Source organism: Brienomyrus brachyistius, chromosome 3 (genome assembly GCF_023856365.1).
Source record: "Brienomyrus brachyistius isolate T26 chromosome 3, BBRACH_0.4, whole genome shotgun sequence".
Taxonomy (NCBI): Eukaryota; Metazoa; Chordata; class Actinopteri; order Osteoglossiformes; family Mormyridae; genus Brienomyrus; species Brienomyrus brachyistius.
The window spans coordinates 3,969,449-3,984,550 of NC_064535.1; positions in this window are offsets into that span (position 1 = coordinate 3,969,449).

Below are 15,102 nucleotides of genomic sequence, written 5' to 3' on the forward strand. Positions count from 1 at the left end.
AGGCAGGAAAGAGAGAAGAGGCAGTGCAGGGTGGCAAGAGTCCTTCATGAAAGGCTTTGTCTTTCTGAGGCAGCGCATGGTCTAAACGTTCTTCATTGTTGGGATCTTCTGAGCCGTTTTCACCACACTTTGCAGAGCTTTCTTGTCGTGTGCGGAGCAGATGCCGCTCCGGCACATTATACGCCCTGTGAGGATGGACTCCATAGCACACCTGTAGACACTAGTGAGGACTGTGGTGGACATCTGGGCGTTGGTGGGCCTTTTTGGTGACAGCTGCTCTGTCCATTTCAGGTTATCGCTGAGGGTGACTCCAAGGAACCTGAAGCTGCTCACCATCTCCTCAGCATCTCATCCAGTGCAGACGGGGGGGGGGGGGGGGGGGCATGAGCCACATCTTGTTTCCTGAAATCCATGATCAGCTCCTGTGTTTTGCTGACACCACTCTGCCAGGAGTGTCTCCTCCTCTTTGTCGCCTCACCATTGTCAGCGATCAAGCCCACAATGGTGGTGTGGTCAGCGAACATAATGATGGTGTCTGTGCATGTAGTCATGTGTGAACAAGGAGTACAGCAGCGGACTCAGAGCGGAGGGCCGGTGTTGAGGGACAGGGTGGAGAAAGCGACCTTTAATAATGAATGAAAAGTAGGGTTGTCATGACTCTGTGAGGCACAGCAGGATGACAGTGCAGTACTATTGCAGTAACATGAGCTTAAAGAGACTGAGGCAAGAAAGGAGGACGAAGGAGGGACCAAAGAAACGTAATACTACAGTTTTATATGTGACTGAAACAAGAGGAATGCATCAAAGATGATGGTGTTTGACAACAGGTCATGCAGTGTTTATGATCTCCAGTGTGAAAAAGAATGATAAATGAATATTTCTATTGATCGTCATGACATCATCACCCTATTTTCTGCACATTCAGATCCTGAGCATTTTTTTTATTCTGTGCAGGTACACTGTATGGACAAAAGTCATGGGACACCTGGCTACCTACTGGAGCTTTTACGGCGTCCCATTATAAATCCATAGGCATCAGTATGGAGTTGGTCCCTCCTTTGCAGGTATAACAGTTGCCACTCTTTTAGAAAGGCTTTCCACAAGATAATGGAGTGTGTCTGGCAGTTTTTGCCCATGCATCCAGAAGAGCATTTGTGAGGTCAGGCAGTGATGTTGGGAGTGAAGGCCTGGCTCGCAATAATCCCCATTGTAGTTTATGGTGTAAGGTGTTGGATGGGATTGAGGTCTGGGCTCTGTGCGGGCCAGTCAAGTTCTTCCACACCACACTCATACAACCATGTCATTATGGACCTTGCTTTGTGCAATGCGGCACAGTCAAGCTGGAACAGAGGCCTTCTCCAAAGTGGACCCGCAAAGTTGGAAGCATAGAATTGTCCAAAATGTCTTGGCATACTGAAGCATTAAGAGTCTCCTTTACTGGAAATAAGGGGTCAAGCCCAAGCCCTGAAAAACAACCCCATACCATTACCCCTCCTCCATCAAACTAGAGTTAGCACAACGCAGTCAGACAGGTAACGTTCTTCTGGCATCTGCCAAACCCAGACTCGTCCATCAGGCTGCCAGACAGAGAGGCATGATTGGTCATTTCATAGAACACGCTTCCAATGCTCCAGAGCCCAGTGGCGGCCTGCTTTACACCACTCCGTCCGATGCCTGGCACTGCACTTGGTGATGTGAGTGTTGGTGACTTTTACACACTATGCACCTCAGCACTCCGCTCTGTTACTTTACGCGGTCTGCCACTCCATAGCTGAGTTTCTGTTGTTATTAAACTCTTCCACTTTGCAATAATACCACTTACAGTTGATCCTGGAATATCTAGCAGGGAAGAAATTTCACAAGCTGACTTATTGCACCGGTGGCATCCTATGACAGCACCATGCTTGAATTCACTGAGCTCTTCAGAATGACCGATTCTTTCACAAATGTTTGTAAACCTGACTGTATGTCTAAGTGCTTGATTGCTTGTTGCAACGGGTCTGAAAGGAACACCTGAAGGCAATGATTAAGAGGTGTGTCCTAATACTTTTGTCCATACGGTGTATGTTATCTGCCCAGTGATCAAACAAGCCTTTGGACAATATTTACATTGCCAGCATTTGAAAACTGTCTGCCAAGCATGCAACTTGATGTGACGGCGTAAGAGGCCTTTGCACTTAAATTAAGTTGACCGAAAATTTAAATTATTTGTACTTGATTCTAAGTGATATTTTGTGGTTCATAAATTCAGTTTGCTATGAAATATTTTGCATTAATCAAAGTTTCTGGTAGTCCTCATGAAGAAATCTCCTAGAGTTTTAATTAACACACGCATTTCATTGTTTTATCATTAATACTTTATTAATCATTAATCACTAATACTAAAAATTTAAGGAGTAAACTGGAGCTGCTGGATCTCGTTACAGTCGACGTGCTGGGAAGATTGTAGATGGGAGAGGTTCAGCCATTAAAACAATATTGACGATCTTGTTAACAGCACCCAAGCGGAACAAAGCTAAAAATTCATCAAGGGATTGCATGTCACCCTAAAAAAAAGTCTTATTTAAAAAAAGTCTTAGAAAAGGCAAAATAAATGTTATCGCTACAGAATGGAATAATTGTAAAAATGAACGTTTTCTTGCATAGAGTGAAAATCTTGTATTGCAAAACAATGAACGTTATATATATATAATGTGTGCTTTTTAATTACTCTTCTTCATGTCTACTTCATTTATTTTCAGAAGCAAAAGTTAGACTGGATGTTTAGGCTCAGACTTTTCTGGTCTTCCTCATTTAGAATGCTGCTTTATACTTAAAATATACTCAGTGGTAAAAATTTTGGATGCACTTATCTACTAACAAGGAGGGTCTATTTCCAGGGTGTACAGAGCTGTCACCTTTGCACTTGCACTCTTCCTGTTAGCTTTAACGAGTTTCCTCTGCCGTCTCTCATTAAGAAGGTGTTTTTGGCTATAGACGCATCAAACCATTCTCATGAAACTCCACACTCTGTGGTCCCAGGAGGGTTGCTGAAATGGTTCAGGAAGCACCACGTACTGGACCGACAATCAGACTACATTTAAAACCACTTATATCAAGTGTCTTACTGCTTCGTTGAACAGTAGGTGACCGTCTTGACCGTGTCTGCATGCTGTGTGCATAGTTGCAGCCACACGATCTGCTCTTTGGAGGAACAGGCTCTTGAATTAGCCTGCAGGTCAGCTAACAAGCTGCCCACTGAGTGTATATATAAGCGTATATATATAGTATAAAAGTGTATATATAGTATAAGAGCTTGGATGAACCCTGACATGATAACTGTACATGATGTTAACTTTGTCTTATACTAAGCTCCACTATTTATGTAATTTAGGCTACAGTTTCTGCTGTTTCTCATGTAGCCAACTTGACACTCGCACTTTCAGACTCTCATGCCTTCGCAAGAAATCTTACGGCGAATCTATATGATTCCATCATAAACCTAAAATTTGCTACATCAAAAGTGTTGGGCTAGTTTGCAAACCCTACAGACTGTGAAAGGTACAAAAACTGTTACTTGCATGTAGACTTGCATCCGCAGACGTGTTTCAGATTGAAAATCTCACTCCAGCCAGCTGACCAGAAGTTGGTAACCCTGCCAGTACTCTGCTATGACCCTTTTTTCTATTGGTTAATGCTCTGATAACATTAGACGAAAAAAGTTAGAAAAATGAGATGCCCATGTTTCTACTGAGAAATTTCAGTGTATTTTGGCATCATATCCTGTGTCAACAGTCACCCAAACCAAAATAATATGTTCCGGCCTGGGGGTGTATAAGAAGTGCCCCCCCACCACCTCCCACACCACCACACACACATCAACACAGACCACAGCATGAGTCCCACACAAGCAAAGAATAAGTGCTCGAGGACATTGCTTATAATCTTCCCATCAATGTCTTGTAAATGACAACCACAGTGAGACCAAACACTTTGAAGGTAGGTATCACATTTTCATATGTCTTACATCCATGCCTGCCTTCTTCTGTGATGGGAGGGCCAGCTTCATTCAAGTTCAAGTGCTGTACACGGACCTTGTCACACTCATTCTTGTCAAGGTCATTAATCTCACACAAAAGCTCTATAAACTGCATACAGCCACCTTGCCACTGGAGTAGGACGGTAGGTGACAGAGATTCCAGTTCAGTGACTTTGACACAATAGTTTCAGCAGCCAAAGATGGTTGAAATTACGCAGGAGCTATAACACCTTTTAGATGTCCAGCAAGTGCTGAAATTCCTGTGTGACCATTTCCCAGAGATCCAGACGAGCTCCTGGTGGTTCCTGTTGTCACATGACAGGAAGCAGTGCATCATATTTTGTCATAACAGGCAAACAATAACATTTCAGTCATATAAAACCACCACTAAAATGTCATAATCTGAACACTTTGAAGAATTCTGTTCAGATGCATTCAGGAGATCATACTGCCTTCTGTAGTGTGACACAGCCTTCAATGTCCTGTATATGTTGCAATGTGTAAGTAAGAAGAAAGAACAGCTCATGCGAAACCAAGCTGAGGTAGCTCATATCTAGCCAGTAACAGCTAGCCAGTGACAGCTAGCCAGTGACAGCTAGCCAGTAACAGCTAGCCAGTAACAGAACACAAGTATTGAAACCATGAGGCAAGGGTTGTTGTTGACTTACTCATTTTACTTAAGGTAAATAAAGGTCACCAGTAGTAAAAAGAGGAAGTTATATTTACACTTTGCTCAACTGGAGGGTCAGAAGAAAAATTATACCCAGGACCCAGTACCTCATGAGGAAGATTGATGGATGGATGGATGGATGGATGGATGGATGGATGGATGGATGGATGGATGTTATCTTCATTATTTATATGAATGAATAAAATGCGTCTGAGAGGTTATGCATTGGAAAATGAAAGGCATCACCAGGGTGGTTTTCTGGGATGGTGGTTGAAATGCAATCCCCCCCCCCCACTGCTATACTGGTATTAACACCAGACTCATTGTCTAGGGCCTCTGTCTTTTGATGTGGCTCCAGGTCAAACAGTTTGCCCCAGCTGGCCGCCCTCGGCCGGCCTCCCCATGCTCACCCATGACTCCCAACCCTCCCATAGCTGAGTAAACAGGATTTGGCAAGAAGTAGCCTTGATCCGGGAAAGCGTCTACCAGGAGTAAATCATTAGTGTCCTGTCTGGGAGCCAACATCAAATACAGGAATCACAGGAGATTATTCAGTGTGTACCGGGGAGCATCACGTAGTCTCAAGCAATGGAAAAGCACCGGGATGAAAGCTGGAATGCCGAGTAGCTCATCTATCCCTGACCCCATATCAGCAAGGAAGAGTTAACGGTGAACCCTCCTTTTTTTCACGGAAGTAGAAACCAGATACAGACATGAAACCTTCTCATAAGAATCATCATTCTTTCCATGGAAAATAATGGCAAAACCAATTTTTCAACAACTACGGAGACTCAGGAAGAAAAGGTTAAAAACTGGAGATGAGATGTATAGCAGGTGAAACTTGAGAGCATTTTTAGAACAAGTTAAGTTCAGGTTGACAGCACCTCTGAAGGGACACAGGAAACATTACCATACGGGACAGCTAGAAAAGCACAACGACAGCTCATACCCCATTCCATTCCATACCTACATCAGGCTGCTCGATGGGGGGAACCTGCCAAGCAAAGTCCTTTAGCCAGCAGTTAAAATCAGAAATGTCAGACTTTTTTTTTTCCACGTGTAAACGGAATGCCCATATCACTGATTCAGTAAGTGTTTGACCGCTGACGTGGAATATCGGTCCTTAGGGCAGGGCATGCCGACTCCAGGCAGAGAAGGGTCAACGAAGAACTGACCAGTGACCTCACCCTGCTCGAATGGTTTCCAGACGGTTTTATCTGTCATTTTTGATTCATTGCTCCCTTGTGTTTCAACTCTTTCGATCATAAGGGCCCTGTAATTCCCCCTAATGACAGCAGATGTCACGTACAAAAAAGTGACACATTGTGCTTTGGTTTGAACCAAGTGTGTGTCTAGGACTGGCAATATCCCCGCACCTGTCCTGCCAGCCGAAGGTAACATTCCCTTTTGAATGCTGGGATGTTTGGACAGGTTGACATTGCTACCACATACTTTTGACCAGTTTCACCAGTTTAACCATTTGAATGTTCCGATCCAATCCTCGGCAATCCCTTGCGCCCCCTGCCATTCTTCTTACCTCTGAAAGCCACTGTTCAACTGTCTAATTTTGGTTCTCACCAAATAAACACAAGCATCCTCACCCTGATGTCAGGTTAATTACGACATGAGAGGTAAAATTGTTGACATTATCGTTAACCTGATTAACCTAAGTGCCGTGTTAGTTACCTAGACAAAGTTTGAGGACACCATCATTTGCTGTCAGGCAGAGTAGCCTGTTGATAGGTAGTTATCTACTTTAGTTGGCTAATGTTCGAGCTAACTTTTCTACCCAGTAAAATTCAATGTAGAATTAAAAAATAAAGCATACTATTTATTTCCCAGCTACATTTGTTGTTTTGTGTATTCACTTAAGTTCCAGCTTACTTAGGCTACCTAGTTGTTGTTGGACATCAGAGGCTATTTTGCTGCTCATTGTAGTGCTGGAGCAAGAGTTGAGGGTGCAGGCCAGCAGGAATTGGTTAGTAGTAGCTACCTGGAATTTTTCTCTTCTCAATGAGGCTGCAAAGAAAAGGGGGGGGGGCATGTAGACCTCAAGATACGCTAGACGCTAGCCATGCCCCTGCTTTGAACCGGTAAATCAGCTTACCTGAATAAACCAATATCGTCCCATATTTGGTCTGAGAAGCGAAAATGCAACTGACATCGCTAACGGAAATGCACTAATAGCTCGTAACAATTTGCAAATCTGAACATCAGGAAATGGCTTCTTGTGGTTATAAGTCACAGGAAAAAGCAGGTTTTGTGTTCTTGCTGCAATCATTTGATCAGGCCTGTAGAAATACTCAAAAGGTGGGTTATGACATACACTATACATACTGTAGAAAAGTATTGGGACACAAGGCCATTACACCCACAGAAATGTTTATGACATCCCAGTCCAAGTCCATGGGTGTCAGTATGGAGTTTGTCCCCCTCTTGCAGCTATAACAGCTGCCACTCTTCTGGGAAGGCTTTCCACAAGATCTCGGAGTGTGTCTGTGGGAATTTTTGCCAATTCATCCAGAAGATCATTTGTAAGGTCAGGCACTGAGGTTGAACATGAAGGCCTGGCTCACAATCCCTGTTCTAGTTCATCCCAAAGGTGATTCATGGAGTTGAGGTCTGGGCTCTGTGCAGAGCAGTCAGCTTCTTCCGCACCAAACTCACCCAACCATGTCTTTAAGGACCTTGCTTTGTGCACCGGGGTACAGTCATACTGGAACAGAAAAGGGCCAAAGTTGGAAGCCTACCCTACTCACTCACAATATTAATGCAAGTAATAATGCATTCATTATGCATTATAAACATGTGTGTTTAAAAAAATGTGTTATGCCTTTTCATAAATATTTATAGCCATGTTTATAATGCACTATTATTTGTTATAAATGTGTTTATAAATTGCTAAGAACATGGCAGTAAGTGAAGTGTCTTCCAAAAAAACAAACCAGCAACCAGCATTCAAAGCTTTAAATTCAGCAAACGTCCCTGCAGATTATTGTGTGTATACCTGTGGTACGGTAGGGGCCACACTCCGCTGACAGCCCTTTGAAGCCCTCATGCTAATCTGCGGGGGTGTGAATCACAGATCTGGCAGGTCCCCCCACTCCCCCCCCTCCCTCAGACGAATGACGAGCTTCAGTTGATGCCCTCTTTGAAGCAGAGGACGTGGCCCACTTTCCGTATTACAGAGGGGGAGAGACGGGCAGGAAACACAGCCTGTAAGAGTGTGGTACAAACATTCACTCATTAAACATAAGCTATTAGAGTTACCAGATAAAAGATACACATATCTCCAATGTTACCAACATTCGAGATATTCCAGATATATACTGTCCATCCATCCATCTTCTGTACCCACTTATCCTATTCAGGGTCGTGGGGGTTCCAGAGCCTATCCCAGAGACTACAAGCGCAAGGCAGGGAACAACCCAGGATGGGGGGCCAACCCATCGATATACACTAGTATGCATTAAATATAATTTGTTTTCTATTCTTTCATGCCTTTCAAAATCGACGGGTTTACCTTCATTTTCATACTGCAGAATAAATACGCTGCATTGTTAAGCTTTTCTGCTTGTCGATATGTTTGTTCGTAAAATGGGCGAGAAATGCGTTGCACTTTCCTCTAGAGGAATTGTGGGAAATGGTGGAAGGAGCTCCAACGACCTGTTGATGTCGCCAGAAAAGAGATGTTCGGCATTCTCAAGGGTGTCATCTCACTTGTCGTGCAACCAATAGCAGAGGAGCGTTTCTGAAGAGGCACGTGCACAACTTGAGCGACTTGGTAGAGCTGCCAGTGATCAGAGCCACATCTCCGTTAGCGCTGAACAGCGTCGTCCTACGCTTATAGAAGACCCAACCTGGGGCCTGCAAATCATCACCAGGCCCCTGTAAACCGGGTCTGAGAGTTGCCTGAGCCACCTCCTGTGCCCAGACCAAAGCCAGTGTATGTGTTTCATCACACATGCTGTCCCTCTACTATGACAGCTGCGGATTCGCCGTCACCAGGCTGATGTCAGACAGACGTGCTGTGTCCCTGCTCTCGTCATGAGTTCTGGCTTTCATATTAGTCGCTGTGTTTTTTCCGTGTGGTTGCTGTCGCCAGTGTCCACCTGTCCTGCTTTATGCAAAGTCCCAAACAGGACGGGGACCAGGGGGGAGAGTTTCAGTATTTTCAGCTGCTGGCTCATATAACCTGGAGCTCTATGATTGAGTTAATCAGGCTGTAACTCGGCAACGTTTCACCAGAAACTGAAAATAAGACAGGAAGCGACCCTGAAAAGTTATGCCCTAAAAGAAATTACATGATTTGTGTACAGTTTCATAATTGCTAAAGGCTAGGCGTTCCCTTACTAATGCTGCTGCATGTCCACTGTGACTGTTAGGGATTAATTATGAGAAATAAATTATAACTCCGAGCATTTTTGGGGAAACGATAAAAATTTCTGATTCAGTTCCCCTGTGTCTTGTGGAATTCACTGGAACTTTTGCAACGTGAGATACATGGTCATCAGAGATGTATGGGCATGAAACGATGGGGTCCGGAGGAACACCGGTGCTCTGATGCTCGAGTTGGTTCTTCAGCATCATGTACTTGCCTCACTTCGCTTTGGACGAAGGTGTCTGATGATTGGAAGTACCTGTAAATGTGAATGGTCTTTCCTATGGCAATCACTAATAAATAAAACTACCACCATCTTCCCTTAAGAGCTGCAGGGTGTGATGTACACAGAGTAACCACACCTGATCAGCGGAGAAAAGCTACTCGTTTTCGCTTGACTGGGCAGGAAAATTTCCCTGGTCATTCCTGGTTTGTTCTTTTTTAGCCGACGCCACACATCTACAAAGGGAAACATGGCAGGTTATCTTCTGAAAAAACCCAATGATTTCACATGGTACTTTACCAGAAACAGATTTAAAGTCTATAACTACAATGCATGTGGACGGAAATGCCCTTCAGTTCCATGTAGACAAAGTCATACGAAAGCTTTTAACAACTAGTTAAAACCAATTTTAATACTAACATAAATGAGATTACAGTTTAAAAGTTTCCCACGGGAAACTTTACCATGGGAACGATGATAAATGATTTATGACATTATAAAATTTCAGTTCCTCTTTATCGCACAGCATTAATTGATTCACAATGACTGGTAGTAGCTATGCCTTGTGAGTATTTGTTAAGGCTATGAGCAGTTATGCTCCCAGGCAATCGCTAATAATATTGACTTCAGTTGTCTGGTTCCTGGCCGACATCTGACCTTACGTCCATATAGACTGATGACCTTCGAGTCGTGGATTCGCAGCCTTGAGGACTGAAGATGGAATGCCAGAGTGAATCATAAAAGGAGTCGCGGAACTTCTGTGTGGCAAACTCAAGGTTCTGGCCAGGAAGAGCCAATGAGGCCATGAACTTGAAAACATCTCAGAAGGTGACCAACTTGATATCACAAGTGTACTGCGTGACCCAAGACTGAACCGTAGCCTTGGGTGAACTCAGCCTTTGCTGTAGCACCTGTCACAGCAAAAACCCATAAACTTGACTGAAGCAGACTGACCATATTAAAGAGAGACACCATTAAACTGGTATAACGACTGCCATGATGCGCCAACACTGGTGTGTAATAACAAACCAGCAGACATCGCAAACGGATGCAGATAAACCTCAATTGCAGCAACACCGCTAATGGCTAAAACAAAAATCCTAGTTTACATTGCATGTGCAACAAAAACTCTCAGCAATGTGCCAAACGCTGACATATCCCTGACACAGGTGTTTGTTTTGGTTACACTGAGGATCCTGGATGTTTATTGCATTTCTAGCCTTGTGCTCATCCTCTCTCCATGCACCCTCTGTGCATTGTGAAGGGGGGGGGTCAACAGGCATCTACTCAACATATGAGGGGGTTCCAGGCCATCGGGAGCACAGACCGGCCTTTGTGTGGTCATAAAGAATCATCCCCTACCTGACAGGCCCCCCCAGCCAGAGCTCAGGAGTGTGTACATATGTTTTTGAATTGAGAAAAATGTGGTGGTGGGGGGGGGGGGGGAGCGGGTTGAGTTCCCCAGGGGTACATACATGGGCGGGTCCACAGGGGCACAGGCCTCAGCTGAAAGCTGATTGGCCCCTGGTTGCCACTCCCCTGTCACTCACCAATTCAAAACATATGATGAAAAGGTTGGCCCTTCTGTATGAATTATGGCCCCTCTTATACCCCCACCTTAAAAAATCCTCTCAGTAATTTTGTTATCTACTTTAGAGGGGCCAGGTGGGTGGCGCAGTCTTGCCCTTTTGCATATCACTGGTGTCAGGCTGACCCTTGGAAATTACTCCAGAAAGAACCCCAGAGTCCTGGGGGGTCAGTCTGGATGAAACACCGACAGAGATGCACTCGAGTGTCCTGTGGCCATGTCCTCCTGGGCACCGTGACCCTCATTACCAGGCTATTGTTCACAGCTGAGGACTTTGGTCCCTTTATCACCAGAGCCAGATCGTTGGGCCATTTACAGGACAGACAGACGTACCATACAGTACCCTAAGCCGCACAGAAACAGGCGTGAAGGATACTGGGTTTCAAAAAAGGACTGGAAAGGAAAGGTCCTGGATGTAGATGGAAGCTGACAGACTCGCACTGAAGGCCCCGCGTGAGAAACTGCGAGTGTCAGCATGTTTGCTCTGCTTACTTCAGGTCAATGTTTGCTCTGGAAGTCCAAACCTTGGGCGTCAGTGTCGCTCACATAAACACACAGAGCAGGCTCAAAAGTACACGCAGATGCAGACACGTGATTTCTTACATCACGTCCGTCTCACCAGAGGAGGAAGCTGTGAGAAAACCTTGCATGAAACAGCAAGGCAGGCTGTGCAGGCTTGGAGACAAGAAGGTTTCCTTGGGATGACTGATGCTTCATCAAGGTACCACAGATCTCCTGACTTAGCATTTACTGATAATCACAGACAGGTGATGCTCCATCAAAGTCTTCCAAGATCATGCCATCTTGGACCTTCAAAGTGCATCTGGAATGTTCTGGAAGGAAAGGCCTCCGTTATCTGCGAAGATCAAAGCCTTGAGGAATGATGGCAAGTGCAGCATCTGCTGATGGCGGTCTGGAGAAATTGAGGATTCCAAGATGGGGGGGGGAGGCGGGGTTGGTGCTGGGCGTTTGGGAGCTTCTCCAATTCCAATGGCCGTCACTCCCAAGCCAATCTTCCGGGCCACAAATCCAGAGAGCGACGAAGACTGGGCAGAAAATGGCACAGGCAGTGCTGGGTTTCCCTGCGTTGACCAACCTGCACCCTTGGCCCATGAAGTCAGGGGAAATCACCAGGTCAAATCAGCCCCCCCCCACCTTCAGCCAGCTGTCTCGGAAGGCTGACTTGTGCAAATTCCTCCTCACTCAGCGCTGCCCTTGAGTTACTCTGCAGATGCTTCAATGGGAAGCATCTCAGGCGGCTGAAAAAGAAAAAATGAAAAAATACAATGCCAGTCAAATCTGTGCACAAACGAACCATGTCAATGAAACAATGAATTCATACCCCAAAAAGAACTCAAATCATGTACTAAAGTTCCATTCAGAATGTAACACAAATGATCTCTCATAGACAGGAGTATTAGATCAGCACAAGCTGGCTCCATCGCCTCACAGAACTTCAGCTCAGATCTTATGATCCTGGTCCCCAACTGATTGGAAAGAAATGGCTGGCTTCAGATACAATATGAACAGTTTGCAGATCCTATTTGCACAGTCGGAGGGTGTACAACTTAGCGCTTCTCTTTGTCTCAAAAGATTCTAGCTCAGTCATGCTGCTGTCAAAAGCACGTCGAGGGATGTGATAAGATTCTAGATATTGAGTTTGATGGGTGACAGAGAGGTCAATAAAAACACAACTAGTCATTGAGGAGATATAGAAAAGTGCCAAGTCAACAAATTCCAGCGGCAGTAAGTGCTGAGTCACTGTGGGGGAGGGACTCAAAAAGCTAGAAAAGCAGCCAATCAGCAAGGAAGGACCGCAATCCCAATGGAGCAAGATTAGAAAGTATGCAGCATAAATGCCACGTGAGCCATTCCAGTGTAGGTATTGGGGAGCTACCAAATCGACTTCGGAGAGCCTAACACAGTGGTTCTCAAACTCAGTTCTCGGGACCTACTGCCCTGCCCTACACACTGCTGATTGCCTGGATCAGATGTGTTCAGTCAATCAGAAGCTGAAAGACACCTGGGACTTGTGTGTGGGGCAGGGATAGCAGGAAAACAAGCAGGACAGTGGGTTCCGAGGACCGAGTTTGAGAACCACTGGCCTAACAGATTCAGATTCTGGCCGGACTGCCGGCCTTCCGCAGACAGAGTGTTTGTTTGCGGCCGGTTGCCAGGCAATGCGGCCTGCACAGGAAACGCAGTGTGTGTTTTGGTGGCGGTGATTCCTGCCCAGGGGCTCACTGGCATTTCCTGTAGAGAGAATGGCTCGCAAGTAGCTCACCTGTGGGCCACAGCAGGCTGGAGCTGCGGCTCTGACTTGCAATGCTTTTTCCAGACGTGCAAGAGCGACCAGGCAGGGCTGAGTCATGTGACTGCCTATCCTTTATGAATGGACCTATACTTCACAAGTTAATACACAAGGAGAAGAGGGTGGCAGAACTCAACTGTATGAAGGCTACGGAGCATGAGGTGCTGCCAGACTACAATAGAACCAGAATTATTCAGGCATTTACCTGTGGCTGCCATGTTAATTTTGTTATTGCTGGCGATCTACAGGATTTGCGATAAACATTGCTGGTGCAACGTACTTCACCAAACACCAAGTCACACTCAATTGCAAAGAGCAGAGTTTGTGGGCTTCCAGGGGCTGGAAGACGGATCATGCACACATTGAACAGTGGCGAGGGTGTTTTTTGGCAGTTTGAATCTGCTCCCAAGTCAACCAATGAGCCACAGTTACTCTACATCAACAGCACGATGTCTTACTGGAAAGGGTTATGTAATCGTGTGGTCCTGGCTCTCTCATCTCACCTTGTGTGAGGGAAGGATGTTGTCAGTCTTGAAGGCTACAGCTGCTCACATTAATTTGTTTGCTGAGGTTGAGAAACGCTGCAGGGTAAAGATCTTTCACTGAGATCTCCAGAACACGGTCAGTCCAAGGTCAGCCCAGAGGTGGACACTTTCCTGATCGGCAGTGAGGTACAGACATCCTGCCCTCCACAGCAGCATGCCACTGCTCTTGGAGCACGTGAACACGCGCGATTTCCCAGCTGTTACCAAAGCCGGAATATCTCAGAGCTCAGACATGTGACTGCATCGATTCAGGCCCATGCTGAAGTTCAAGAGGTCGCAGGGAACACGTCATCGCAAACAAAAAGCAACAAATTTGACCATAGTTCATTACATGGTCCCTAATTCCTGTTCAGATAACACTCAAAGTGCTTTCTTTTACTTTCACAGACTTAACATCAGGCCAGGCTGGGCAATAATCTGGAAAACCTGTTTCTTCGATACACCTTAGGAGTTTATATTGACTCATGTGTCACCTTTTTTCCACATTATATTACACCCTGTCGACACTTTATTAGGTACACCTGCTCGTTAATGCAAACAGGCTGCTCCTCTGAATACTAAATACATAGTGTGTAGACAGGGTCAAGAAGTTCAGGCTCTGTTTGACTAAGCATTAACACTCCTGACCTAATCATGGCATGACTGTTGATACCAGATGTGGCGGATCCCGCATCTCAGAAACAGTCCCTGTCCTGGGAATTTCAAATACTACAATCTCTAGAAATCACAGAGAATTAGCGACCATCAGAAACATCCAGTTAAATGCCATTTTCGGTTGCTGAGAACGCTCCGCTAACGGGAGAGACTCATTAATGCTAACAGGAAAACCACAAGTGCAAAAATAAGAGCTCAGTACACTAGTGGTGTGTAGGAGGTGAATGCATGACTCGCCTACTCCTCGAGAGGTTCTGGAGAGCAGAGGAGATGCAGATATATGTGGCCCCTGTGTGTCTGTGCTGTGTCAACTGCGTTCCTGCCAGTCAGGGAGTTTGTAACTTTCAAAAATCAGCTTCAGTTCTCCTTGTTGTTACTGTCCTAAATGAACCCCCCCCCCAAAAAAAAAAAAAAAAAAATTTACTCACCACGTGAAGGGAGGTACTAAATTACACCCAAGTGTAGAAATACTAGCGTAAGATCAGGCCTAGTCTGTGTATAAACCAGTACCTCATCTGAGCTGAAAAACAAGGATATCAGACTTGCTACGGGCTATTAATCACATCTTTGCCATGAGCCCAACTCTGTGAATATTCCGGATGGTGTCTCAGCCATGATGGGATTCGCCGTCCTGTCTACCCAGCCCCTGCCCCCCCCCATCCCCTGCACCTTGACCTTTACTCCATTTGCAGATTAACAGCAGTCATTACTC